The sequence below is a fragment of the Capra hircus genome, chromosome 4 (assembly GCF_001704415.2).
Source record: "Capra hircus breed San Clemente chromosome 4, ASM170441v1, whole genome shotgun sequence".
Taxonomy (NCBI): Eukaryota; Metazoa; Chordata; class Mammalia; order Artiodactyla; family Bovidae; genus Capra; species Capra hircus.
Genome location: NC_030811.1, coordinates 66,022,985 through 66,048,640, shown reverse-complemented (window position 1 = coordinate 66,048,640; position 25,656 = coordinate 66,022,985). Strand labels below are relative to the sequence as shown.

Here is a 25,656-nt window from a genome sequence, read left to right as displayed (position 1 = left end):
AGCTTCCCTTCTTGCCTGGAAAATCCCATGATCAGAGGAGCCTGGAGGGCTATACAGTTCATGGTGTCACAAAGAGTCAGTCATGACTGAGTTAACTTTCACTTTCACTTTTCAAATATTTAGTGAATGTTTCTTAAGATATGATTATATGCAAGGCTACAGGTGATACACACATGATATTATCAGGAAAAGTCTTGAGTTGGCTAAAAAGGAGGAAAGAAACAGGGCAAATGTAATGGAAGAGGCAGAGATGTAAATGTGCTTTACATTTACCGAAGACAAGGGAAAAGAAACAAAAGGATATACACTAACAAAGACGTGGGCAAGCGTAAGGCAAGTTCAAGGTGTACATATCAGTGCAATGAGGAGAAAATGGTGGATACCAGGGTTTTGTCAGAGTACCAGGGAATGCTGTTTTAGTCTGGTGGTTAGCCAGCTTAAACTAATGGATCAATATTAGGCAGAAAGGAATGGCCCACTGAAACATACCATACGCAGAACTGCGGATAAAATTTTAGACTTAGTGACAATGTTACTTTTTTATTAAATCTTAGTTAAAAAAATAAAATGATAGTTTAAATTAATTTTAAATTAAGAAATTTAACATGCTGTGGCAGATAAACTTTAGGGTGGTCCCCAGGTTTATGCCCTATATAAGTCCCTCCCCTTGCAGGCAGGCAGAACTATGACTTGCGGCTAACAGAATCTGGCAAAGGTTGTGGGATGCTATTTCAATGGTTATGTTACTATGCACACACACACATAGATATATAACTATTTTTCTAACATTTAGTAGAAACTCTCCTACTAATTTTAAAGATTCAAGCTACTATTATGTGAACTGTATATGGAGAGGGCCACATCGATGAGAACTGTGGATAACCTCTAGGACCTGTGGATCTCAGTCCTATAAAAGCAATGAAATGGATTTGGCCAAAGCCCAGTAAGTTTGGAAGAAGACCCTGAACTCCAAAGGAAAATGCAGTCTAGCCAATATTTTGATTGTAGCCTTGTAAGATACTGAGCTAAGCCATGCCTGGACTCCTGACCCATGGAAATTATTAACATAATAAATGTATGACATTTTAAGCTTTAGAATATTAGTATACAGCTATCAAAAATTCATACACATGCTAACAAAATCACAGAATTCACATTTACAAATTAACTCCTTTTTACCATTTCATGGACCAAAGTTAAAATGCTAGTCAGGACACTCATCAGGTGGCCTGGAAAATACAGTCAAACTTTGAGACTCATGTTAATAGGGAACAAAATAAAACTAACTAAAAAAAAAAAAAAAGAAAGCTTACTATTCTCTTTATATGTATTTACACATTTAGTTCTTAAATCAACTCTAAGAAATAGTTACTATTATCTCTTTTTTCTAGATTAAGAAATTAAGAGTTAGAGAGTTTAAATGACCTATCTAAGGTTTCACATATGGTTGGTTTGTTTTTGAACCATAATTCAAATCTAAGCAATATGATTTCCAAGCTTACATTCTCAACAGCTACATGCTACAGCCTGTGTATTAACAGTTTTATTCAGTATGTTTCATTTTACCAAAAAATGTGTGCACACCACATACTTGAATCACTTGTCCAGCCCCTCCTTAGCCAAATCATCTTCCTGCATAGTTCATTTATTTTTTTAATAATTTGAAAATTAGGGCAAATATTTTGTCAGGTATGATGCCTAATTTTTACAATTTATGAAACTTATAGCAATATGTATGAGTATGTGAATGAAGTTTTTTCTACTCCACTGAAATAACTAAAACTGATCTTTTATTTGAATTTAAGACTCTTACAATAGAAACTCTGGAAATAACTGTAAATATTATGAAGTAAAATACGCACATACACACACACACTTTAAGTAAACATTCACCCATATACACAATCTCAGTTGGAAGCTATGTGGAATATTTTAGTTCCTGTTTAGTATAATCTAGGTCAGGTTCTGCAAACCTCTATGAGAGGTAAAATGGGGATAACCATTTGAAAACAAATATTCACTTTAGGGATTTCTGGAGGGAAAGGAATGGAAGAGTGGAAAAGAAAGAAAGAAAATGAGTATTTCTTGAAAATAGCTGTGCATTTTAATACATACACAATTATGTACCCTTCTGGGAAAGACTGTCTATTTTCTAAAAGTCATTTCTTTCATGGTTCCATGATGTTCACTGTCAGGTAACTCCTACTTATAAATCTAAAATTCCCCTGCTATTACTGAAACAAATGTCCTATTACTACTTCACAAATGAGAATTTAATATTAAAGGTCTCACAAAGACAGGATATATCAACATAATCATTATCCATAGTAAGAATAAATAACAGAAGAAAAAAAAGATTGCATGTAAGCAGATCTGAGTTCTAATAACATGTAATTATTTATTATTAGCTATAATATCACAATAAGGTACACCATTTTTTGCAAGTCCTTGAAATTCTCTGCCAAAATTTTTAGTTTCTTACTGCTTGCTGCTGCTGCTGCTGCTGCTGCTGCTGCTAAGTCGCTTCAGTCGTGTCCGACTCTGTGCGACCCCATAGACGGCAGCCCACCAGGCTCCCCTGTCCCTGGGATTCTCTAGGCAAGAATACTGGAGTGGGTTTCCATTTCCTTCTCCAATGCATGAAAGTGAAAAATGAAAGTGAAGTCGCTCAGTCATGTCCGACTCTTTGCAACTCCATGGACTGCAGCCTACCAGGATCCTCCATCCATGGGATTTTCCAGGCAAGAGTACTGGAGTGGGGTGCCATTGCCTTCTCCTCTCCACTTACTAAATAATGAATAATAATGGCCACCTTACTTACATCATAAAAAATGCAACAGTAAAATTAATGAGTTTAATGAAAAAGTAAAATGAAGTAAAAAGTTATCAAAATGTTTCCAAATTTTTAAATGCTAAATACATGTGGATTCATTCTTTTTGTTTTTGGACTTCCATGGGACGACAGAGGATGAGATGGTTGGATGGCATCACTGACTTGATGGACATGAGTTTGAGCAAGCTCCAGGAGTTGGTGATGAACAGGGAAGCCTGTCATGCTGCAGTCCAAGCGGTCGCAAAGAGTCGGACACGACTGAGCGACTGAACTGAAATGATTTTGTTTGTATGTGTGACAGAATTATAAAGTTGGTACAAAACAAGCAAAATTCCATAGGCAAAACAGTACCTGAGAAAGAACTGACTATATGATTCAAGTACATTGACAAAATTCTCTCAGGGAAGATATGGAGCATCTATCTAGATAAAGTTTTAGAAATGGCTACAGCAATTTAGGCATCACAGTAAGGATCTTGAGACCCATCCTACATTTTTGGTGAACCCATTTGATAAAGAATTCTGAAGTAGCATGGGCAAGAAAAAATCATGATTTTAAGAAGTCAGACTATCAGGGTTCCCCTTTCTTTGGGGATAAAGACTAGAGAGGGAAATGATGTAAACAACTCATCTGGAATTTTTTTTTGGTTTTCTTCTTGTAACTATATAATTACAACTTTGGCCCCCTATAACAAAACTGCTTGACTGATACCATAGTCAAGAAATGACACCAAAAAACTAATTTCACAGAGACATTATAGAGTAAGAGTGGAAGATAAAATCTGCATCTCTTGGAACTGCAACTCATACTATCTCTGTGGTCCTTGCTTTGTAACAAACAATGGAGTTCAAATTCTCTAAACTGGCACTGTAAATATCAAGGAAACTACCATTATATTGAAAGAATTATAATATTAAAAAAGATAAATGATTTCTAAATAGCTGACTTGCTAGATCTCAAGAAGTTTATTTTAAAAAATCAAACTTTCAAGAAAAAATCGTTAGCAGTATGCCATTCTCCTTAGTTTCTGACATTTCTAGATTCTCCTAAGTATCAACTGGATCTTAATAAAATAGTATTGAAAACATCAGTATAAATAGGCCAGCATAGTGGTGACAGAAAATACTTCAAGTGCTTTTCTTGTCTAATCATTTATTCCCAATATTTCAAAATCAAATTCACATTCGTCATAAATTTGTGTTAATTTTCAAAAGCCAAAGTGAGATCAGGTTTAAAAGGAAGAAGGAGCACAATAAGAAATGAAATAAAAAGCCCAAGAGAAGAAACAGCGGTAAAAACTCCTATTGCCAGGCATGAGATGTCTCTATGGTTCACTGATAGTTTTTTGTGTTTTTTTTTTTTAACCTTTGAGCAAAGATACTTAACCAAAAACTGAAAGGACAAAAGAAACTTTAGAAAAACATAAATAAGCACAATGAATGAAAGAGACTTATCACCAAAAGGCCACTTACCTATTTCTCCCAGATCTTCAATAAGACTTCCAAGTCAACCTTGATATGGAGCCCTAGGTAAATTCAATTCCAGTATCACATTAGAGCAGCCCTGTTAATAGAGACAAACAATTGTCACCGCTTTGAAAATTAAGTTTTCATTTATGTCCCAATTAGTTCAATGATTTCACCATAAAACATACTAAACCAAAAGGTAAGTATAAAGCATTCATTGCTTTGGGAATCTTCAAACGTGTATAAAATTGCTTTCCTACATTTTGGAAAACTTTAAAGCCACTGTTTGGTACAAAGCAAGGACCATAGCAACAGCACTAAGCACACTTTCAAGAAACAGATTTTAATTCCCATTCTTATACTGATTTTCCAGGTTTAAACTTTTGATGATTAAATTTTGTAATTTATAAGAACAAAATTATATATGTCTCAAGGTTCCCAACTGAAAACATGACTGATTTCAATTGCCTACTTAATGAGTTTTGTAGGTCTTTCCACAATTAACAGATTAACAGTAAGCATTTCTTCTCCCAGATCAGAAGGTGTCTGCTATGCTACTGGGGAAGAGTGGAGAAGAACTACTAATATCTCCAGAAAGAGTGAAGCAGCCAGGCCAAAGCCAAAATGATGCTCAGTGGATGTGTCTGGTGATGAAAGCAAAATCTGATGATGAGAAAAACAGTACTGCATAGGAACTTGGAATGTTAGATTCATGATTCAAGGTAAGTTGTGAGTGGTCAAGCAAGAGATGGTAAGAGTAAACATTGACATCTTAGCAATCAGTGAACTAAAATTGACAGGAATGGGCAAATTTAATTCAGATGACTATTGTATCTACTACTGTGGGCCAGAATCCCATAGATGAAATGGAATAGCTCTCATAATCAACAAAAGAGTCTGAAATGCAGTACTTGGGTGCAACCTCAAAAATTACAGAATGATCTTGGTTCATTTCCAAGGCAAGCCATGCAAATTAGAATAATTCAAGTCTATGCCCCTACCACAGTTAGTGAAGAAGCTAATCAGTTCTACAAAGACCTAGAAGACTTTCTAGAACTAATACCAAAAAAAGATGTTCTGTTCATCATTGGGGATTGGAATGCAAAAGCAGGAAGTCAAGAGATAACCTGGAGTAACAGACAAGTTTGGTCTAGGAGGACAAAATGAAGCAGCACAAAGATGAACAGAATTCTGCCAGAAGAATGTACTGGTTATAGCAAGCACCCTTTTTCAGCATCACAAGAGATGACTTTACACATGGACATCACCAAATGGTCAATACCAAAATCAAATTGATTACATTCTTGTAGCCAAAGATGGAGAAGCTGTATAGAGTCAGCAAAAACAAGCTAACTGTGGCTCAGATCATCAGGTTCTCATAGCAAAATTCAAGCTTAACTAAAGAAAGCAGGGAAAACCACTAGACCAGCCAGGTACAACTTAAATCAAATCCCCTATGAATATGCAGTGGAGGTGACAAATACATTGAAGGTATTTGATGTAGTCAACACTGTGCCTGGAGAACTATGGATGAAGGTCCATAATATTGGACAGGAGGCTGCGAACAAAACTATCCTAAAGAAAAAGAAAAGCAAGAAGGCAAAGTGGTTATCTGAGGAGGCTTTACAAATAGCTGAAGAAAGAAAAGTGAAAAGCAAGGGAGAAAGGGAAAGAAACATGCAACTCTGATTGCTAGGGACCACATGAAAAGCTGCAGGGAGACTAAACCTAAGTCTGCAACAGGAAAGAGTACCATGTTCAATTAGCAACATTTCCACAGGCACTGAAAATGATCAGTGACATCATATACCATGTTCACTGAACATTTAAGCATTTCAGTAATTTTCTTTAAATCATTTCCAAACACTTTTGTCTGAAAAATCCTTTCTTCCAATGGAATCTTGGTGAGAGGTCAATTAATTAAGCAGATAAAAAATGAAACGTTCTGACTGAATCAGGATCCCAAATACTCAGTACCACCACTATTCTTTCACCAGTTACCCTGGGAGTATTCTAGGAAGCTTAGATATATACTGCAAAGCATAACTTGAAACCACTGTTTTAGTTAATCTTAAGTATTACATAATTCAAAGTTACAAAAATATAGGTAATTAAAACTCCTGTTCTTAACATTCTAGCATTCTTTCTCTGTTGCTTCTGTTCTCCATATTTTTCTCAATGACAAAATTTTGCATAGCAGCAGACTCCACCCGTGACTTTATTTATGTTAATCTTTCTTCCCCAATCATTTCTTGCTGGTGTTCAAGCTGGTTTTAGAAAAGGCAGAGGAACCAGAGATCAAATTGCCAACATCCAACATCCACTGGATCATCAAAAAAAGCAAGAGAGTTCCAGGAAAACATCTATTTCTGCTTTATTGACTATGCCAAAGCCTTTGACTATGTGGCTCACAATAAACTGTGGAAAATTCTGAAAGAGATGGGAATACCAGACCACCTGACCTGCCTCTTGAGAAACCTATATGTGGGTCAGGAAGCAACAGTTAGAACTGGGCATGGAACAACAGACTGGTTCCAAATAGGAAAAGGAGTACGTCAAGGCTGTATATTGTCACCCTGCTTATTTAACTTCTATAAATGTACTTCTATAGAGTACATCATGAGAAATGCTGGGCTGGAAGAAGCACAAGCTGGAATCAAGATTGCTGGGAGAAATATCAATCACCTCAGATATGCAGATGACATCATCCTTATGGCAGAAAGTGAAGAGGAACTAAAAAGCCTCTTGATGAAAGTAAAAGAGGAGAATGAAAAAGTTGGCTTAAAGCTCAACATTTAGAAAACGAAGATCATGGCTCTGGTCCCATCACTTCATGGGAAATAGATGGGGAAACAGTGGAAACAGTGTCAGACTTTATATTTTTGGGCTCCACAATCACTGCAGATGGTGACTTCAGCCATGAAAATAAAGACACTTACTCCTTGGAAGAAAAGTTATGACCAGCCTAGATAGCATATTCAAAAGCAGAGACATTACTTTGCCAACAAAGGTCCGTCTAGCCAAGGCTATGGTTTTTTCCAGTGGTCATGTATGGATGTGAGAGTTGGACTGTGAAGAAAGCTGAGCACCGAAGAATAGATGCCTTTGAACTGTGGTGTTGGAGAAGACTCTTGAGAGTCTCTTGGACTGCAAGGAGATCCAACCAGTCCATTCTGAAGGAGATCAGCCCTGGGATATCTTTGGAGGAAATGATGCTGAAGCTGACGGAGAAGGCAATGGCACCCCACTCCAGTACTCTTGCCTGGAAAAACCCACGGACGGAGGAGCCTGGTAGGCTGCAGTCCATGGGGTTGCACAGAGTTGGACATGACTGAGCGACTTCACTTTCACTTTTCACTTTCACGCATTGGAGAAGGAAATGGCGACCCACTCCAGTATTCTTGCCTGGAGAATTCCAGGGATGGAGGAGCCTGGTGGGCTGCCGCCTCTGGGGTTGCACAGAGTTGGACATGACTGCAGCGACTAGCAGCAGATGCTGAAGCTGAAACTCCAGTACTTTAGCCACCTCATGCGAAGAGTTGACTCATTGGATAAGACTCTGATGCTGGGAGGCATTGGTAGCAGGAAGAGTAGGGGACGACAGAGGATGAGATGGCTGGATGGCATCACGGACTCGATGGATGTGAGTCTGAGTGAACTCTGAGAGTTGGTGATGGACAGGGAGGCCTGGTATGCTGGGATTCATGGGGTCGCAAAGAGTCGGACATGACTGAGTGACTGAACTGAACTGATATGCCACCAAAAAAAAAAATTTTTATGAAAATGTAGCAGCCTAAATTGTTTTCTAATTCCATACTGACTTATTTTTCACTTCCCCATATTCACAGATATCAATTTTTCCTAAATCAACCTATAAATTCTAGATTTTCAAATAAAATCTAAAAATCCATTTTAAAGTGTAAGTTATAAAATTTCTATTATTATCAACGTTAAAAAATGAAGGACATAGAGAAGGGATCTCACTCTATCAAATATTAGGATACACAACAAATTCAGGGACAGACACAGAGATACAGAGTTCAGAAATAAATTCACAGGTCAGTGGTAACTTTATGTATGATAAAGATGATATCAAAAGTAAGAGAAAAGGTTAGTGCTGACTCATTGTATAGAGAAAGAAATATAGGCTCAGAATATGGCAAAAACTTATCTCCTTATTTTACACCATATATAAATTTGAAATTTAACTAGATTAAAGAGCTTGGTGGCTCAGATGGTAAAGAATCCACCTGCAATTCAGGATTTGATCCCTGGGTTGAGAAGATCCCCTGGAGAAGGTAATGGCTACCGACTCCAGTTAATCTTGCCTGGAGAATCCTATGAACAGAGAAGCCTGGCAGGCTACAGTCCATGGGGTCGCAAAGCGTTGGATAAAACTGAGCAACTAAGCACACATGCACACAAACAATTTTAAAATGTGAAAGTTATCTTTTCAAAGCTAATAGAAAATATTCAGGTGAGTTTTTTGAAAATTAGAACTAAAAGGCAATTCTGAAACAAAACATAAATAATGAGCCATAAAATTAATGACTTTTACTAAGTTAAGATGAGAATTTTTTACTGACTAATGTTGCCAAAAGGTGTGTGAGGTCTGGCTGTTTGCTGCTTAAAAGCCAATTAATAGGTCAGGTTGGTGGAAAGGAAAGTTTGCTTTACTTCATATGCTGGCAATTGGGGAGGGAGGGCAGATGTCTGTCCAAAGGACAACTACCCCTGCACTGGCAACCAGTGGGGCAAGAGGTTTTATAGACAGAAGTGTGGCAGGGGGACTAGATGCAAAAACAGCACAGTCATCTTCAAATTGGTCATCAGTGGTCTAACTACTGTCATCTAAATTGTTTTAGATACAGTTAATTATCAGTTCCAGGATCCAGTTGTTCTCATTTTTTGTGATCAATTCTTGGAATTGTAGTAGCTTATGCTGTGGGTTGGAGAAAGAAATGGCAACCCATTTCAGTATTCTGGCCTGGGAAATCCGGTAAAGTGGACCCTGGTGGGCTGCAGTCCATGAGATAGCCAGAGTAAGACATGACTTAGCGACTAAACCACCAGTACCACATGTAATGGGAACAGTCTGGTCATCATATAGATAACTTCTTCCACCTAGTGTTTTAGTGTCTATAAGACAGCTCATTGGATAAAGTTCAGAATGTTATCTATAGCCCTGTAGAAGGAATTAAAGGTCCCTGACTATACTTAATGAGTACATTATATGGTCTCCTTTGCTTGTTTTCCTTTATTTCCACATGTTCTCATTTTTCTGATGAAACTTATTCTTCGATGAAAGTTTTCCACAGACAAAAGACAGGCAGAAGATATGGAGGGAGGATAATAAGGTTCAGTTCTGACATCATATATAAATTGAGAGAAGACCTAGCGCCAACAAAGAATCAATATTAGAATACTCAGAAGAAACTAATAGAAAAATAAGTAAAAACTTGAAATGGCACTGCCTTCGAAGGGGAAGCCAGAACAGCTCTCAAGTAGTTTAAAATGCTCAAAATCACTTATCTGGAGGATGCAGACTAAAATGATATACAACTTACATCATCAGAATAGCATAAATCTGAATACTGGATTCTACCCAGTGTTGTCAGGAATACAGAAAGATGAGCTCTCTTGTTTACTGCTGGTGGAAGCTAAACAACAGCTATTTTTAAAAGGAGCCTGGAAGACCTAAAATGCCAACCTGTTTTTTATGGACCCAAAACACTTATGTAGAGTTCTATTGTAGCATATATCAGCTTAGTTTTTTTAATTTAAATTTATTTATTTTAATTGGAGGCTAATTACTTTACAATATTGTATTGGTTTTGCTATACATCAACATGAATCCACCACGGGTGTACACGTGTTCCCCATCCTGAACCCCCCTCCCACCTCCCTCCCCGTACCATCCCTCTGGGTCATCCCAGTGCACCAGCCCCAAGCATCCTGTATCCTGCCTCGAACCTGGACTGGCAATTTGTTTCCTATATGATATTATACATGTTTCAATGCCATTCTCCCAAATCATCCCACCCTCTCCCTCTCCCACAGAGTCCAAAAGTCCGTTCTATACATCTGTGCCTCTTCTGCTGTCTCGCATACAGGGTTATCGTTACCATCTTTCTAAATTCCATATATATGCATTAGTATACTGTATTGGTGTTTTTCTTTCTGGCTTACTTCACTCTGGATAATAGGCTCCAGTTTCATCCACCTCATTAGAACGGATTCAAATGTATTCTTTATTAATTAATGGCTGAGTAATACTCCATTGTGTATATGTACCACAGCTTTCTTATCCATTCATCTGCTCATGGACATCTAGGTTGCTTCCATGTCCTGGCTATTATAAACAGTGCTGCAATGAACATTGAGGTACACGTGTCTCTTTCAATTCTGGTTTCCTTGGTGTGTATGCCCAGAAGTGGGATTGCTGGATCATAAGGCAGTTCTATTTCCAGTTTCTTAAGGAATCTCCACACTGTTCTCTATAGGGGCTGTACTAGTCTGCATTCCCACCAACAGTGTAAGAGGATTCCCTTTTCTCCACACCCTCTCCAGCATTTATTGCTTTAGACTTTTGGATCACAGCCATTCTGACTCGTGTGAAATGGTACCTCATTGTGGTTTTGATTTGCATTTCTCTGATAATGAGTGATGTTGGGCATCTTTTCATGTGTTGGTTAGCCATCCGTATGTCTTCTTTGGAGAAATGTCTATTTAGTTCTTTGGCCCATTTTTTGATTAGGTTGTTTATTTTTCTGGAATTGAGCTGCAGGAGTTGCTTGTATATTTTTGAGATTAGTTGTCAGTTGCTTCATTTGCTATTATTTTCTCCCATTCTGAAGGCTGTCTTTTCACCATGCTTATAGTTTCCTTTGCTGTGCAGAAGCTTTTAATTTTAATTAGGTCCCACTTGTTTATTTTTTATTTTATTTCCAATATACTGGGAGGTGGGTCATAGAGGATCCTGCTGTGATGTATGTCAGAGAGTGTTTTGCCTATGTTCTTCTCTAGGAGTTTTATAGTTTCTGGTCTTACATTTAGATATTTAATCCATTTTGAGTTTATTTTTGTGTATGGTCTTAGAAGTGTTCTAGTTTCATTCTTTTACAAGTGGTTGACCAGTTTTCCCAGCACCACTTGTTAAAGAGATTGTCTTTAATCCATTGTATATTCTTGCCTCCTTTGTCAAAGATAAGGTGTCCATAGGTGCGTGAATTTATCTCTGGGTTTCTATTTTGTTCCATTGATCTATATTTCTGTCTTTGTGCCAGTACCATACTGTCTTGATGACTGTGGCTTTGTAGTAGAGCCTGAAGTCAGGCAGGTTGATTCCTCCAGTTCCATTCTTTCTCAAGCTTGCTTTGGCTATTCAAGGTTTTTTGTATTTCCATACAAATTGTGAAATTATTTGTTCTAGCTCCGTGAAAAATATCATTGGTAGCTTGATAGGGATTGCATTGAATCTACAGATTGCTTGGGTTTTATCCCAGGGATGCAAGGATTCTTCAATATCCACAAATCAATCAATGTAATACACCACATTAACAAATTGAAAAATAAAGCCATATGATTATCTCAATAGATGCAGAGAAAGCCTTTGACAAAATTCAACATCCATTTATGATAAAAACTCTCCAGAAAGCAGGAATAGAAGGAACATACCTCAACATAATAAGAGCTATATATGACAAACCCACGGCAAACATTATCCTCAATGGTGAAAAATTGAAAGCATTTCCCCTAAAGTCAGGAACAAGACAAGGGTGCCCACTTTCACCACTACTATTTAATATAGTTTTGGAAGTTTTGGCCACAGCAATCAGAGCAGAAAAAGAAATAAAAGGAATCCAAATTGGAAAAGAAGTAAAACTCACACTGTTTGCAGATGACATGATCCTCTACATAGAAAACCCTAAAGACTCCACCAGAAAATTACTAGAGCTAATCAATGAATATAGTAAAGTTTCAGGATATAAAATAAACACACAGAAAATCCCTTGCATTCCTATACACTAATAATGAGAAAATAGAGAAATTAAGGAAACAATTCTATTCACCATTGCAACGAAGAGAATAAAATACTTAGGAATATATGTACCTAAAGAAACTAAAGACCTATATATAGAAAACTATAAAACACTGATGAAAGAAATCAAAGAGGACACTAATAGATGGAGAAATATACCATGTTCATGGGTCAGAAGAATCACTATAGTGAAAATGAGTATACTACCCAAAGCAATCTGTAGATTCAATGCAATCCCTTTCAGCTTAGTTTTTATTTCACTTTTTATTGATATGCCATTCTCTCCCATTAATTTCTCCATTTTCATTAACCAAAATTAATGTTTAAACTAGATAGATCAAGTAATGTTAATAAGCATATCATTTATAATAATGGTTATAAATATCAGAAATGTGTTCCTCTGTATAGCTGGACTGGACAGTAGGAAGGTGAAAGGCAGACATCTGCTATTTTTCACTATAATAAACTTTCTGTTTTATTTGTTTTTTAAACTCAGCACATGTATTTCTTTAACCAAAGTTCATTTTAAATAAAAATGATAAAACAAGAAGCTAATTTTAAAAATAAAAAACATATCAAGATCGCAACATACAGGTTTTATTTAAATAAGCATGTCTTATTTTAGTAACTTAAACCTCAAGAAAAAAAATTTTAAGTCATTGAATATTGATCACAGTGATCACTTAATTATATACCAAATGATCACTTAGATTAGGGGGGGAAAGCTGAATTTTAAAAAAATGTTAATTAATAGGAAAAAACAAGCCAGCGAAGAAAACTAAGAAATCAGAGAAGGCAAGAGCAGAGCCAAATAGACAAATAAGAATTCTCTCACATTCACACACATGGATTCGCTGCTGACTGTATGTCAGGCACTGTCCACGCTCTGAGATAAGCCATAACTCTGCTCTCATGAAGTGTACAGTATAATGAGGAGAATGTATGATTTCAGTGTGCTGAGCAACATGGCACGTGCATGTGTATACACACACAAGGGCAGGATTCAATTTAAGCTGAGATATTCAAAGATGTTCTGAATGAAAGTTCACATTTACAAATACTCCCTTGTCTATTTCTTTTAGCCTTTTAAGTTTGATTGTATATTTATTTAAGGACTGTTGTAGGAGAGCAGAGCATAATTCAGACGTTCCCAGAGAATTTGAACTCTTTTCTTTTAAGGGACTGTAGTAAACAAAGTGAACAATTACTAGGTAGTTTAATTTTCTTGTCTTCCCCCCGCCACCCCAGGAACTCCCTGATACTCAAAAAAGAGATTTGTTTTCTTAACATGTTACTTGGAACTCTTTGTTTCTACTCTGTCTTTTAATTAACAAAAATGAAGCTATGTCCTAAAAGAAATACTACCATCTAGTCATTTCCAAACAGAAAAGCTGTGCAAAGCTTAAGCATAATACAAAATATTTTGTTTAGTGAATGTCTGATTTGGCAAAATACACTAAAATCTGAAATAAATAAATAAAACACATTTTCATATAGGTCATAATGTATAATTGATATTCAAAAGTAAAAATTACACTAACATTTTAAATACTGTTTTCATAAGATATAATTATATCTTTGAAAATTCAGCATAGGTCTTCCTAGGGAATAGTGAAACATAAGGATTATTTTATTATCTCAAACTAGCTAACACTAAGCACAGGCAGCGGCGGCAGCCGAGAGCTACCCCACGTTCGAGATCAGGGGCAGCAGCCTAGAGTGCCAGGTTGCGACAGCTCAGGAATGGCCAAGAGGAGCTACCCCCGCATCCGAGTTCAGGGGTGACGGCCAGGAGGAACAACCCCATGTCCAGGGAGTGGTGGCTGTGTGAGCGCAGGAGGGCCTAGAGGAGCCATCCCACATTGAAGGTCAGGAAGGGCGGTGGGAGGAGATACCTCTCATCCAAGGTAAGGAGCAACGGCTGTGCTTTGCTGGAGCAGCTGTGAAGAGATACCTCACGCCCAAGGTAAGAGAAACCCAAGTAAGATGGTAGGTGTTGCAAGAGGGCGTCAGAGGGCAGACACATTGAAACCATACTCACAGAAATCTAGTCAATCTAATCACACTAGGACCACAGCCTTGTCTAACTCAATGAAACTAAGCCATGCCTGCGGGGCAACCCAAGACTGGCGGGTCATGGTGGAGAGGTCTGACAGAATGTGCTTCACTGGAGAAGGGAATGGCAAACCACTTCAGTATTCTTGCCTTGAGAACCCCATGAACAGTATGAAAAGGCAAAATGATAGGATACTGAAAGAGGTACTCTCCAGGTCAGTAGGTGCCCAATATGCTACTGGAGGTCAGTGGAGAAATAACTCCAGAAAGAATGAAGGGATTGAGCCAGAGCAAAAATAATACCCAGTTGTGGATATGACTGGTGACAGAAGCAAGGTCCGATGCTATAAAGAACAATATTGCATAGGAACCTGGAATGTCAGGTCCATGAATCAAGGCAAATTGCAGGTGGTCAAACAGGAGATGGCAAGAGTGAACGTCGACATTCTAGGAATCAGCGAACTAAAATGGACTGGAATGGGTGAATTTAACAGATGACCATTATATCTACTACTGCGGGCAGGAATCCCTCAGAAGAAATGGAGTAGCCATCATGGTCAACAGAAGAGTCCGAAATGCAGTACTTGGATGCAGTCTCAAAAACGACAGAATGATCTCTGTTCGTTTCCAAGGCAAACCATTCAATATCACAGTAATCCAAGTCTATGCCCCAGCCAGTAACGCTGAAGAAGCTGAAGTTGAACGGTTCCATGAAGACCTACAAAACCTTTTAGAACAACCAAAAAAGATGTCCTTTTCATTATAGGGGACTGGAACGCAAAAGTTGGAAGTCAAGAAACGCCTGGAGTAACAGGCAAATTTGGCCTTGGAATGCGGAATGAAGCAGGGCAAAGACTAATACAGTTTTGCCAAGAGAATACACTGGTCATAGCAAACACCCTCTTTCAACAACACAAGAGAAGACATCACCACATGGACATCACCAGATAGTCAACACCGAAATCAAATTGATTATATTCTTTGCAGCCAAAGATGGAGAAGCTCTATACAGTCAACAAAAACAAGACCAGGAGCTGACTATGGCTCAGATCATGAACTCCTTATTACCAAATTCAGACTGAAACTGAAGAAAGCAGGGAAAACCACTAGACCACTCAGGTATGACCTAAATCAAATCCCTTATGATTACACAGTGGAAGTGAGAAATAGATTTAAGGGCCTAGATCTGATAGATAGAGTGCCTGATGAACTATGGACGGAGGTTCGTGACATTGTACAGGAGACAGAGATCAAGACCACACCCATGGAAAAGAAGTGCAAAAAAGCAAAATGGCTGTCTGGGGAGGCCTTACAAATAGCTATGAAAAGAGAAGCAAAAAGCCAAGGAGAAAAGGAAAGATACAAGCATCTGAATGCTTGTATACATTCAAAGAATACAAGCAAAGAATAGCAAAAAGAGATAAGAAAGCCTTCTTCAGTGATCAATGCAAGGAAATACAGGAAAACAACAGAATGGGAAAGACTAGAGATCTCTTCAAGAAAATTAGAGATACCAAGGGAACATTTCATGCAAAGATGGGCTCAATAAAGGACAGAAATGGTATGGACCTAACAGAAGCAGAAGATATTAAGAAGAGATGGCAAGAACACACAGAAGAAGTGTACAAAAAAGAGCTTCACGACCCAGATAATCATGATGGTGTGATCACTCATCTAGAGCCAGACATCCTGGAATGTGAAGTCAAGTGGGCCTTAGGAAGCATCACTACGAACAAAGCTAGTGGAAGTGATAGAATTCCAGTAGACCTATTTCAAATCCTGAAATATGATGCTGTGAAAGTGCTGCACTCAATATGCCAGCAAATTTGGAAAAGTCAGCAGTGGCCACAGGACTGGAAAAGGTCAGTTTTCACTCCAATTCCAAAGAAAGGCAATGCCAAAGAATGTTCAAACTATTGCACAATTGCACTCCTCTCACATGCTAGTAAAGTAATGCTCAAAATTCTCCAAGCCAGGCTTAAGCAATACGTCAACCGTGAACTTCCTGATGTTCAAGCTTGTTTTAGAAAAGGCAGAGGAACCAGAGATCAAATTGCCAACATCCGCTGGATCATGGAAAAAGCAAGAGAGTTCCAGAAAAACATCTATTTCTGCTTTATTGACTGTGCCAAAGTCTTTGACTGTTGGATCACAATAAACTATGGAAAATTCTTCAAGAGATGGGAATACCAGACCACTTGACCTGCCTCTTGAGAAATCTGTATGCAGGTCAGGAAGCAACAGTTAGAACTGGACATGGAACAACAGACTGGTTCCAAATAGGAAAAGGAGTACATCAAGGCTGTATATTGTCACCCTGCTTTTTTAAATTTATGAAGGGTTTGGGACATGTTTTGCAAAAGGTTTTTGGGTTTTTTTTTCTTCTTTTGCATCAGGCATTTACATGACAGGAACATCATATCTTTATCATTTTGTACAGGTGTTGCAACTATCAAGAAAGAAAATAGGATTTTTTAAAGCTGGTTCTGCAAAGGCTAAACACTATGAAACCTCCAAAAGAAATATAGAGAGCTTGCTACAATTAGTTTCCCAACTGTGATTATTATGAACTCCACAAGAAAAGGAATGTTTTTGTCTGTTTAATTCACTTTTGAGTCCAATAAATCTAAACCACTGACTGACAAATAGTAGGCACTAGATAAATGTTTGTTAAATGGATCTATTAATCTATTGATCAATCAACATGGAACTGGATAGGTACGTGCTGTGCTTAGTCACTCAATCATGTCTGACTCTCTGCAACTACATGGACTGTAGCCTGCCAGGCTCCTCTGTCCATGAGGGTTCTCCAGGCAAGAATAATGGAGTAGGTTGCCATGCCCTCTTCCAGGGGACCCTCCCAAACCAGGGATCAAACCCAGGTCTACCACATTGTAGGATTCTTTACTGTCTGTGTCACCAAGGAATGTAGAAATGAAATTTTAGGTAGAATTAACAGGGCATCTAAACCAGGGTAAGCGATACTACCCTTAGGTAATCTGGTTCAAAATTACATTCAGTGATTTTTTTTTTAATAGATAAGACATGGAAATATAGAAGTGCTCTGACCCAATGCCTTAATCTAATATGATACAATATTAATTTTATTCTGGAATTTCAAATATTAATTGAGAACATATATTTTAGAGTTTGAGTATAAAATGTTGTTTTAAAATTTGAAAAATACTGATTTAACCTATGTTAAATTGAGAACATATATTTTAGAATATATGTTGAGAACATATATTAATTGAGAACATATATTTTAGAGTTTGAGAACATATATTTTAGAACTTGAGTATAAAATGTTTTAAAATATGAAAAATACTGATTTAACCTATATATTAATAAAGTAGGATTTGTAGTTAGTATAGGTAATACTAGAGCCATACTTAAGTGATGATTGTAATAATGCAAAGCTATCAAGCATATAAAAATATACACATAAATACTAATTATAGGTAATCTACATGAGATTTATCACAAGTTTGGTTTTCAACTTATTCTTCTGTCATCTTTATACAGCACAACATAAGAAGAGTTCCTTCAGAATTGCAAGGAAGAGGTATTTTAATTATCAAAACTTATATTCAATATCTTTTGGCCACAATGCATAAGTCATGAAAACATTATCTTAGCAGAATGGGGTCTCTGCAAGATTTATTCTGGTTTGATTGACCCACTTATTGGTTAATAGAATCTGGATCTAAGAAACTGAAGCAGATAGTGCTCCAGGTGCCACCATATCCCAATCAAACCATTAAGGAGATATAGTCATAGGAGTTGAATTGAGATTCAAAGTTCACTTTGAAAGTAAATCACAATGAATGTTAACTTTGCAGATATTATGGGCACAGTTCAAAACATACTAATTCAAAGTTAGGACAATATTATTTGTCATCACTTTTCACATTAACAAATCTGTTTCTAGCTTTGAATTGAAAATATCTATATTTTAGTAGCAGATTCAGTCAGATAGGTAATACAAAAATTAAACTTAAATAAATGAGTAGACAAACCCTTCTGGTTAGGTGGAAGGTGAATAAGCAGCCATTAAAGGAAGAAGTAATGCTAGGTCAGTTACATACAGGATTCTGCTCTCTTAGACTTCATTAAGGGCAAAAGTCAGAGCTGGCTGGTGAAACTGTAAAAATGCATGACCATATTTACACAAATAAATAAAAACACTTTGAAATCAAATTTCATTTGTTTCTATTGTTTATCATTGGAATAATATTTAGCATGAAATCTTGCCTCAAGCAATTTTTAAATACATAATATAGTAATCTGTAGGCATAATGCTTTACAGCAGCTCTCTAGAAACTTTTCATCTTGCCTAATCAAAACTTTGTACTACTTAAGAGCAATGGTTAATTGCATAGAAAACTTTCTTTCTTTTCAGTCACAGCAATTGTTTTTGTTGTTGTTTAGTCCCTAAGTCCTATCCAACTCCTTTGTGAACCCATGGACTGAAGCCTGCTAGATTCCTCTGTTTATGGGATTCACCAGCCAAGAATACTGGAGTGGGTTGCCATTTTCTTCTCCAGGGGATCTTCCTGACTCAGGGATCAAATCTGTGTCTCTTGCACTGGCAGATGGATTATTTACCACTGACCCTCCAAGGAAGCCCATTTCAATTAATGAACACTTACTAAGTACCAGGTATATATTACCTACTGGAGACAACAGAAACAAAAGGCACTCTCCCTATTGCCTGCTGAAGCACAGGTCAAGCATTCTTTCAAATGAATGATATTCCACAAAGCCAAAGATAGATTCTAAGATAAAATGTGATATGGTGCAAGTAAAAGTAAGCATGGGGTAATACCAAGTATAACATCAATTTCCCATGTAGAAATAATTATTTATGAGGCAGGAGGAGAAAGTGACACCTCTGTTCAAATCAGAATTAAATGACCTCCTGAATTTCTCCTGAAGTAACAAAAAGAACAATTCTTATATTCTAAAAGCTGAAGGCTTTTGGTTATATTTTTTTTCTCTATGTTTTATGAAAAAATTACTGGTAGTAAATAATTTTGATGACATTAAAAGTTAAAAAATGAACTTATCAAGTCAATATAACTCACTTTTCACATGACATACCTTTATAAGTTGGAGCTATTTTATTGTAATAATTTTCAATTATTTAACTAGAATTATTAAAGCCATATAAATCATAAGCATGCATATATATGCTGCTATAAGTCAAACTGAACAACACATCTCCAAAATAACATAAATACTGTTTACTATTTCTAATAGGTTGTGGAAGACAGAAACCATACTCTAAATACCAAAGAGTAACGAAGAGTCAGACAGGACCTAGTCACTGAACAACAACAACCAAGTTTAATAGCAGGTCAACATTTACAATCTTCAGAGAAAATCCCTGGCTTATTTGATTTTCTTATTTCTTCTCTCTTATTTTCAGTGACTCATTTTCAGCAAAAATGAGTCTCATCTGCAGCAAAAATTAACAGAATGCTAAGTGTGTGAGCAGGGCTTTAATTAGTGAGTGGACAAGCTTAACATGGATAAAAATGATTCTCTAGCTGCTGCAAACCAAGAAGAAATAGAACCATGATGCAGGCACTCTAGAGAACCAGAACTCTAACCGTAGGGAAAGTATTTTACTAGCTAAACAAGCTTTAGGAGGCTGGGAGTTGTAGTCATTTCAGAGATATACAGCCACAACTATTTAAGGAGCCTGATAATGTTGGACGACTTGGAATTTTCATGTTTTCTCAACCATTTGTCAAAGGATTCTATCCCCAAATCCCTCCCTTGACAAATTCATAGTCTTAATCTTATACCATTTCTCTTGTCTTGTACCCTAATATAATGTATTTGTTAATAAGGAGAAGCCTCTACATATTCACATTTTGCCATTAAAAACTTTTCTACCACTATTATATTTTCACCCAAGACACAATCTCTGCTTCATAACTGCTAAATTAATATTAAAGCTACTTAAATTTATGAACCTCTTACTTCCTATCTACAGTTTTTTTTTTTAATTTTAAAATCTTTAATTCTTACATGCGTTCCCAAACATGAACCCCCCTCACACCTCCCTCCCCACAACATCTCTCTGGGTCATCCCCATGCACCAGCCCCAAGCAAGCTGCACCCTACGTCAGACATGGACTGGCGATTCAATTCTTACATGACAGTATACATGTTAGAATTCCCATTCTCCCAAATCATCCCACCCTCTCCCTCTCCCTCTGAGTCCAAAAGTCTGGTATACACATCTGTGTCTTTTTTCCTGTCTTGCATACAGGGTCGTCATTGCCATCTTCCTAAATTCCATATATATGTGTTAGTATACTGTATTGGTGTTTTTCTTTCTGGCTTACTTCACTCTGTATAATTGGCTCCAGTTTCATCCATCTCATCAGAACTGATTCAAATGAATTCTTTTTAACGGCTGAGTAATACTCCATTGTGTATTACCACAGCTTTCTTATCCATTCATCTGCTGATGGACATCTAGGTTGTTTCCATGTCCTGGCTATTATAAACAGTGCTGCGATGAACATTGGGGTACATGTGTCTCTTTCAATTCTGGTTTCCTCGGTGTGTATGCCCAGAAGTGGGATTGCTGGGTCATAAGGTAGTTCTATTTGCAATTTTTTAAGGAATCTCCACACTGTTCTCCATAGTGGCTGTACTAGTTTGCATTCCCACCAACAGTGTAGGAGGGTTCCCTTTTCTCCACACCCTCTCCAGCATTTATTGCTTGCAGATTTTTGGATCGCAGCCATTCTGACTGGTGTGAAGTGGTACCTCATTGTGGTTTTGATTTGCATTTCTCTAATAATGAGTGATGTTGAGCATCTTTTCATGTGTTTGTTAGCCATCCGTATGTCTTCTTTGGAGAAATGTCTATTTAGTTCTTTGGCCCATTTTTTGATTGGGTCGTTTATTTTTCTGGAATTGAGCTGCAGAAGTTGCTTGTATATTTTTGAGATTAGTTGTTTGTCAGTTGCTTCATTTGCTATTATTTTCTCCCATTCAGAAGGCTGTCTTTTCACCTTGCTTATATTTTCCTTTGTTGTGCAGAAGCTTTTAATTTTAATTAGATCCCATTTGTTTATTTTTGCTTTTATTTCCAGAATTCTGGGAGGTGGATCATAGAGGATCCTGCTGTGATTTATGTCTGAGAGTGTTTTGCCTATGTTCTCCTCTAGGAGTTTTATAGTTTCTGATCTTACATTTAGATCTTTAATCCATTTTGAGTTTATTTTTGTGTACGGTGATAGAAAGTGATCTAGTTTCATTCTTTTACAAGTGGTTGACCAGTTTTCCCAGCACCACTTGTTAAAGAGATTGTCAATAGATGCAGAGAAGGCCTTTGACAAAATTCAACATCCATTTATGATAAAAACTCTCCAGAAAGCAGGAATAGAAGGAACATACCTCAACATAATAAAAGCTATATATGACAAACCCACAGCAAACATTATCCTAAATGGTGAAAAATTGAAAGCATTTCCCCTAAAGTCAGGAACAAGACAAGGGTGTCCACTTTCACCGCTACTATTCAACATAGTTCTGGAAGTTTTGGCCACAGCAATCAGAGCAGAAAAAGAAATAAAAGGAATCCAAACTGGAAAAGAAGAAGTAAAACTCTCACTGTTTGCAGATGACATGATCCTCTACATGGAAAACCCTAAAGACTCCAGCAGAAAATTACTAGAGCTCATCAATGAATATAGTAAAGTTGCAGGATATAAAATCAACACACAGAAATCCCTTGCATTCCTATACACGAATAATGAGAAAGTAGAAAAAGAAATTAAGGAAACAATTCCATTCACCATTGCAACGAAAAGAATAAAATACTTAGGAATATATCTACCTAAAGAAACTAAAGACCTATATATAGAAAACTATAAAACACTGATGAAAGAAATCAAAGAGGACACTAATAGATGGAGAAATATACCATGTTCATGGATCGGAAGAATCAATATAGTGAAAATGAGTATACTACCCAAAGCAATTTACCAATTCAATGCAATCCCTATCAAGCTACCAGCCACATTTTTCACAGAACTAGAACAAATAATTTCAAGATTTGTATGGAAATACAAAAAACCTCGAATAGCCAAAGCAATCTTGAGAAAGAAGAATGGAACTGGAGGAATCAACTTGCCTGACTTCAGGCTCTACTACAAAGCCACAGTCATCAAGACAGTATGGTACTGGCACAAAGACAGACATATAGATCAATGGAACAAAATAGAAAGCCCAGAGATAAATCCACACACATATGGACACCTTATCTTTGACAAAGGAGGCAAGAATATACAATGGAGTAAAGACAATCTCTATCTACAGTTTTTTATTCAATTCTTTCATTTTCTCAAGTTGATCATTCAGCTGAAGTTCCACCAAAACTAACCTACTTCTATCATCCAATCTAATCTGGCCAGAAGGAAAAATTTAAAAAAAAAAACAAACAAACAGAAATTAAACCTCTATTTGAATGAACTGTAATTTGAATTCAATAATGTTAAGAGCAGTAATGAAGAAAATGACTACCAAGGAATGCAATGGATCAAGCAATGGATTCTCTTCTGAAGGCAATTTCGCTTCAGTTCAGATCAGTTCAGTTCAGTCACTCAGTTGTGTCCAACTCTTTGTGATCTCATGGACTGCAGCATGACACACCAACTGCCGAAGTTTACTCAAACTTATCTCCATTGATTTGGTGAAGCCATCCAAATATCTCATATTCATTGTCCCCTTCTCCTCCCACCTTCAATCTTTCCCAGCATCAAGGCCTTTTAGAATGAGTCAGTTCCTTGCATCAGATGTCCAAAGTATTGATGTTTCAGCTTCAGCATCAGTACTTCCAATGAATATTCAGGACTGATTTCTTTTAGGATGGACTGGTTGGATCTTCTTGCAGTCAAAGGGACTCTCAAGACTCTTCTGCAACATCACAATTTCAAAGGATCAATTCTTCAGCACTCAGCTTTCTTTAGAGTCCAACTCTCACATCCACACATGACTAATGGAAAAACCGTTGGCAAAGTAATGCCTCTGCTTTTTAATATGCTGTCTAGGTTGGTCATAACTTTTCTTCCAAGGAGCAAGCATCTATTAATTTCATGGCTGGAGTCACCATCTGCAGTGACTTTTGGAGCCCCCCAAAATAAAAATATCTCACTGTTTCCACTGTTTCCCCATCTATTTGCCATGAAGTGATGGGACCAGATGCCATGATCTTAGTTTTCTGAATGTTGAGTTTTAAGCCAACTTTTTCACTCTCCTCTTTTACTTTCATCAAGAGGCTTCTCAGTTGTTCTTTGCTTTCTTCAATAAGGGTGGTGCCATCTGCTTATCTGAGGTTATTGATATTTTCCCCAGGAATCTTGATTTTAGCTTGTGCTTTATCCAGCTCAGCATTTCTCATGATATACTATACATATAAGTTAAAAAAGCAGGGTGACAATATACAGCCTGGATGTACTCCTTTTCCTACATGGAACCAGTCTGTGGTTCCATGTCCAGTTCTAACTGTTGCTTCCTGACCTGCATACAGATTTCTCAACAGGCAGGTCAGGTGGTCTGGCATTCCTATCTCTTGAAGAATTTTCCAGTTTGTTGTGATGAACACAGTCAAAGACTTTGGGATAGTCAATAAAGCAGAAGTAGATGTTTTTCTGGAACTCTCTTGCTTTTTTGATGATCCAATGGATGTTGGCAATTTGATCTCTGGTTCCTCTGCTTTTTCTAAATCCAGCTTGAACATCTGGAAGTTCACGGTTCACGTACTGTTAAAGCCTGGCTTGGAGAATTTAGAGCATTACTTTACTAGCATGTGAGATGAGTGCAATTGTGCAATAGTTTGAGCATTCTTTGGGATTGCCTTTCTTTGGGATTGGAAGGAAAACTGACCTTTTCCAGTCCTGTGGCCACTGCTGAGTTTTCCAAATTTGCTGGCATATTGAGTGCAGCACTTTCACAGCATCCTCTTTCAGGATTTGAAATAGCTCAACTGGAATTCCATCACCTCCACTAGCTTTGTTCGTAGTGATGCTTCCTAAGGCCCACTTGACTTCTCATTCCAGGATGTCTGGCTCTAGGTGAGTGATCACACCATCATGGTTATCTGAGTCATGAAGAATTTTTTTGTATAAATCTTCTGTGTATTCTTGCCACCTCTTCTTAATACCTTCTGTTTCTGTTAGGTCCTTATCATTTCTGTCCTTTATTGTGCCCATTTTTGCTTGAAATGTTCCCTTGGTATCTCTAATTTTCTTGAAGAGATCTCTAGTCTTTCCCATTCTATTGTTTTCCACTATTTCTTTGCACTGATCCCTGAGGAAGGCTTATTTTCCTTGCTATTCTTTGGGACTCTGCATTCAGATGTTTATATCTTTCCTTTTCTCCTTTGCCTTTTGCTTCTCTTATTTTCACAGCTATTTCTAAGGCCTCTTCAGACAACCGTTTTGCCTTTTTTGCATTTCCTTTTCTTGGGAATGGTCTTGATCACTGCCTCCTGTACAATGTCACGAACCTTGGTCCATAGTTGTTCAGGCACTCTATCAGATATAATCCCTTCAATCTATTTGTCACTTCCACTGTATGATCATAAGGGATTTGATTTAGGTCATACCTGAATCGTCTAGTGGTTTTCCCTTCTTTCTTCAATTTAAGTCTGAATTTGGCAATGAGTTCATGATCTGAGCTACAGTCAGCTCCCTGTCTTGTTTTTGCTGATTGCATAGAGCTTTTCCATCTTTGGCTACAAAGAATATAATCAAGCTGATTTTGGTATTGATCATCTGGTGATGTCCATGTGTACAGTCTTCTCTTGTGTTATTGGAAGAGGGTGTTTGCTATGACCAGTGTGTTCTCTTGGCAAAACTTTGTCAGTCTTTGCCCTGCTTCATTCTGCACTCCAAGGCCAGATTTGCCTGTTACTCCAGGTATCTCTTGACTTTCTACTTTTGCATTCCAGTTCCCTATAATCAAAAGGACATCTTTTTTGGGTATTACTTCTAGAAGGTCTTATAGGTCTTCACAGAACTGTTCAACTTCAGCTTTTTTAGCATTACTGGTCAGGGCATAAACTTGGATTACTGTGATATTGAATGGTTTGCCTTGAAACGAACAGAGATCATTCTGTCATTTTTGAGATTACATCCAAATACTGCATTTTGGACTGTTTGCTGACTATGAGGGCTACTCCATTTCTTCTAAGGGATCTTGCCCACAGTACTAGATATAAAGCTCATCTGAGT

General features: G+C 37.3%; 1 protein-coding gene across 1 annotated transcript in view; it reads right to left on the bottom strand.

The window, feature by feature from the left end:
- FOXP2 (forkhead box P2) overlaps positions 1-25,656 on the bottom strand; it is a 673,273-nt gene that overhangs the window by 444,559 nt on the left and 203,058 nt on the right. The window contains exon 4 of the mRNA XM_018046611.1: positions 4,306-4,396. The gene's annotated coding sequence lies outside the window, so the exon portion shown is untranslated. The remainder of the gene's footprint in view (positions 1-4,305; positions 4,397-25,656) is intronic.